Below are 5,000 nucleotides of genomic sequence, written 5' to 3'. Positions count from 1 at the left end.
TTAGAGGAATGCTAGAGGGGCGCAAGAGGGGCACTAGAGGAACGTTAGAGGGGCGCTAGAGGGACGCTAGAGGAACGCTAGAGGGGCGCAAGAGGGGCACTAGAGGAACGTTAGAGGGGCGCTAGAGGGACGCTAGAGGAACGCTAGAGGGGCGCAAGAGGGGCACTAGAGGAACGTTAGAGGGGCACTAGAGGGGCGCTAGAGGAGAGCTAGAGGAACGCTAGAGGAACGCTAGAGGGGCACTAAAGGGGCGCTAGAGGAACGCTAGAGGGGCGCTAGAGGAACGCTAGAGGGATGCTAGAGGAACGCTAGAGGAACGCTAGAGGGGCGCTAGAGGAACGTTAGAGGAACGCTAGAGGGGCGCTAGAGGAACGCTAGAGGGACGCTAGAGGGACGCTAGAGGAACGCTAGAGGGGCGCTAGAGGAACGCTAGAGGGGCGCTAGAGGAGCGCTAGAGGAAGGCTACAGGCGCTGCAGGAGCACTATAAGATTATTCAGCTCCCGTCGTCATGATTACTTAATATTAGCCATTTTATCTTTCCCCGCCCACTTTTCTCTGATAGGCTGCACCTACAGGCCTACTCTTCCCAGTGGTTTCAGTCATATTCAGACATATTTCTCACACTGCACTGCTGTTTGGATTTAGGGCCCGACCGATATATCAGTTCACTGATACTGACGACCTGCTGATCGATCGGTATCGGGGAACACACCACACCATAACCAGGGACTTTTCTCAATGCAGCATCGCTAGGATTTGACCTCACAACCCTCTGACCACACAGTAATACATACTGGACAGGACAACCTACACACCGTCCGTTAAAGAACTCATAGAAAATACAAAGCTCACCTTTATCATCAGTAACGTACCTTATAAAAAATAATAAATAAGAGGTTGATTAACAGAAATATATTTTATCTAAAGTAATTCTACACACAAACTCCACCCCCTGCTACAACATGTGGGTTTAACACCGAGAACTGACCGTCAGTCCGTGAAGCACTGTATTTATTATTATTATTATCATTCTTTTGGGTTAGTCCTATATCATTGGTTTATACATTTATGTATTAGTTTATTAGTTTTTGTTTTATATCTCTACACGTTTAATTGTGTCTATATCAATATATATTAAAATCCATAACCCATTCAACAAAGTAATGAAAAATAACAGTATAAAATTATATTATTAATATTTGTAACAAATTTTATTGTATCATCCAAAATATATTGAATATATTGAATATATTGAATATCGGTCAGGCCCTGCCCCACATACTGAATAATCTTATAGTGGCGCTCCAGAATCTCGTCACGTGAAATATTAATAAATATAATCCCGTAAACGACAGAACTGTTTGCAGTGTAACCAGCCAGTCACACCCACACCCTCTCCCAGACACCACGCCCACCCCTGACCCCGCCCCCTGACCCATGCAGGTGATGCTGGTGCTGCTCTCCTAATGGAAGACTTCTAACAAACTCCGCCCCCTTAAGTTAAGCACTGCTGATTGGCTCTTATTCGGACCAAAGAACTGAAAGTTTACTGTGAGGAGCGAGCTGGACCTCAGTGGCCAATCAGATTCAACCATACTTCAGTGGTTTTGTGTCTGTGTGTGTGTGTGTGTGTGTATGTGTGTGTGTAAAGGGCAGTCTAGAGGAGAGTGTGTGTGTGTGTGTGTGTGTGTGTGTGTGAGGGCAGTCTGTGCTTTTGGCAGGAAAAACACACTCAGCCTTGTGGAGGGGAAGAGTGTGTACAATTAAGTAGAGCTTACACACACCTACACACACACACACGCATGTGGATCACACACAGTGACCCGACCGACGTCCTGGATGACCGATAAAATCGCTGATCTAAGATTAATAAATGAAATGAAATTGTAATTGAAAGGTTTTTTTTTAAGGTCGGGGTGGAACAGCTTCAGTGTTTATATAAACACAATAAAATCATTATTTTAACATTTACATTTTTATAGAACTTTAATTACTGATATTTATGTGAAAAATTAAGGAATATATAAACATTGTACGCTGGTAATGTCAAAATCTGAAATATTGCTTATTTCCTTTGGTCCATTTACAAATGTTCAAACGTTTGGAATCATGTTTGTTATTAATTTGTATCATTTTTATTCTAAATGAATAGTTTATTAACAATATTAAAATGCCAATATTATAAACAGCACACTAGTTTTTAATATTTCTGTCTTGAAATTGGATTTTTTGGTTTGGAGATATGAAGCACTCTGAAGATGTTTCTTTAACAGCTTCAAAATTACATATCAGGTAGTTTGTTTATCTAAAACCAAATAAATGTAATATTAAACATGATTCCACATTTTTGAACAGTTCTGTGAGCTTGTATGTGATGATCAGGTTTTTATAGTTATAGTTTTTTATGTCTGATCATTTTAAATATTTTGGTCAAATTGGACAAATTGTAACTTGATTACAACATTTTAAAAGTAAACTAACAAATTAAATAAATTAGATCAAATAAGTGAATTTAAGTAAAACAATAATAAGTTAACTGATGTAAAACATTTATTTTTAAGCAAATCTAGAACACAAATTCTGAAGTTCAGTTCTATTTGTAAGAAAACTGTAAATTCTGTTTACGGAGGTTCTGTAAGTTCTGAGTTTATATCGTCAACTTGTTTGTATCATACACTTTAAAACTTTACAGCAGAGTTTACACTGTAAATTAACTTGTTAAATTTACTTAAAAAGGGGAACTGAGTTCTCACTTTGAACTTGAAGAATTTGAAGAATTTGATTGTTCAACCTAAAAAAACAACAAACAACAGGAATTTAACTGTAAATAAAAGTATGTAGACATTTTTTTTATAATCACAGAATGAAAATGGCTTCTGTTAGTGGTTTATTGAAGGTGTAAGTAAACCGAATCTGATCACTTTAATCAGACCAATCAGATCAAATTCTTTAAACCTAATCTAAATGTAGTTGTTGGAATGGGTCCATTTTTGCAGGTGTAATATTAGATTAGCACATGGTGTCGGTTATCAGAGTTTTATTGTTTTTTAATCATTGTTCATATCGGTCGGGTCTTAGATCAGACGCAGTGAGATCAGACACAATGAGAGATCAGACACGGTGGCTCTTATTTGTTAAAGTTGCGTAGGCCGGAGCCTTCCTGACGTAACAACTGCTGAACCACGTTAAAACACACAACGTCTGGAGAGCAATCAGTTCTAGCGCCATGGAAACAAGAACCACCCACTAGCCCCTTATTTACATTTACCCTCGTTTGGATATACACACACACATTTACGCAAATGTGAATAGAAATGCAAAAAAAAAAAAGTTCAGCAGGGTTCTGAGCTGTTTGGTGTCCACGGCAACAGAACTGTTTACCTGAACGCTACTGATTTTCCCTTTGATGTAGGAATTAGAGTTAATGCTCACTTTGTTGACATTATTTTTGATTGTTTACCTGCAAATAACGCAGGTTATTACACCATCCGGCTCAGATTCACCCGAATAATGAAATTCCCGTACGCAACTCTGATAAATAAGGGCCAGTGAGATCAGACACAGTGAGGTCAAACACAATGAGGTCAAACACAGAAAGTCTGGACATGCTCATGCAGGTTAAAGAGAGGCAAGCTTACAGTAGAGCTTTAGTAGTTGAGCGTAAATTAGCAGCTTAGTGTAGTAATAATAATAAGAAGAACAACAACAATAACGATAATAAGGACTCGTGAAGGCGCGGGGGAGGATTTCCGAAAAGCATTAAGACATCATAAAAAAAACTGGACCGTGGTCCGATCACCACCGCCACGCTGGGTTTGATTCGTAAAGCAGCTGTGTTGAACGTCCGTCCCCTGCCGGCCTCCTCAAATGCTACAAAATGAAAGTCAACACATGGACGGTGGCCGCGGAAAGACAAACGGTGCTTAAGGACCAATGTCCCGCCTTGCTTGTCCCGCCCCTGCCCGTCTCACAAACACCTCTTTGGGGACATTTCCAGAAGATTAAGATGCCCTTACTGACTGAAGTGTGCTGCACCTACAAGTGGCCATTAGCTGGACAGCGGGAGGAAGTTTTAATTGGTAATGAGGCTAGCCTCAGCGAGCTAATTAGCTAGCTAAGAAATTCTTCTAGTGCAGCCCATTTTTAGGAGAAGTCTAAGGATTACATACGTAAAGATCAGGTCTAGGACTAGGACTTTGTTGGTGCTAGCTGCATAGCCCTTAGCTTGCTAACTAGCTACTGTGCCTAACAGAGTAAAGTGATGAAGTCCCATGAAATGGATATTTCTTAAATTCTCTCCATAATTAACCAGTTCAGATCTGAACAGACTCAGTCAGAACTGGGTTTGGTGTGAAACGCTCGGTTCTAGATAACCTCCCCAGTCAGAGCTGGAGTTCTACAGTGGAGGTTCTAGATATGCTCCTCCAGTCAGAGCTGGAGTTCTACAGTGGAGGTTCTAGATATGCTCCTCCAGTCAGAGCTGGAGTTCTACAGTGGAGGTTCTAGATATGCTCCCCCAGTCAGAGCTGTGGTTCTACAGTGGAGGTGAAGGGAAGCAGACGTCTGAAGCTCTAATAAAAGCTCCTCACAGAAAGTTCTTCACCTAATGGTGATGAAGACGCTGCCTGATGCCTGAGACACGGTTCTACCAGAGTTCTGAGAAGAGTTCGGCTCTAGAACCTGCTTTTAAAATCAGATCATTAAAATGGTGGAGGGATACATGCTGCAGGGTGTAGTGCAGCTACAGAAAGTAGTCCCTAAAGAGAACTGCATTAGTGGAGATTCTCTATTCACTATTTTACCTTCATCATCATCATCTTCATCATCATCATCATCATCATCATCATCATCAATCCATATAAAACTCAGAAGACTCGTGTAGCTGCACTGGTGGGCTTGGATAGGAGATCAATTATGGGCTGTATCTGTGTTGTTGTAGTCATGGTGACCGACACCTGCTTCCATTCACCTCCACTGTAGAGAGATCAGAGTGAAGCTC

At 41.0% G+C, this 5,000-nt stretch overlaps 1 protein-coding gene across 2 annotated transcripts in view; it reads right to left on the bottom strand.

Moving 5' to 3' along the window:
* The window catches only part of fgf12b (fibroblast growth factor 12b), a 38,201-nt gene that overhangs the window by 470 nt on the left and 32,731 nt on the right, over positions 1–5,000 (bottom strand). For both annotated transcript variants that reach the window (XM_072690882.1, XM_072690883.1), the window contains exon 5: positions 1–5,000. This exon is cut by the window's left edge and continues 470 nt beyond it; it is cut by the window's right edge and continues 878 nt beyond it. The gene's annotated coding sequence lies outside the window, so the exon portion shown is untranslated.

This window comes from Salminus brasiliensis, chromosome 11 (genome assembly GCF_030463535.1).
Source record: "Salminus brasiliensis chromosome 11, fSalBra1.hap2, whole genome shotgun sequence".
Taxonomy (NCBI): Eukaryota; Metazoa; Chordata; class Actinopteri; order Characiformes; family Bryconidae; genus Salminus; species Salminus brasiliensis.
Note: the sequence above shows the minus strand (reverse complement) of the source record. Positions and strands in the feature narration are given on the sequence as shown.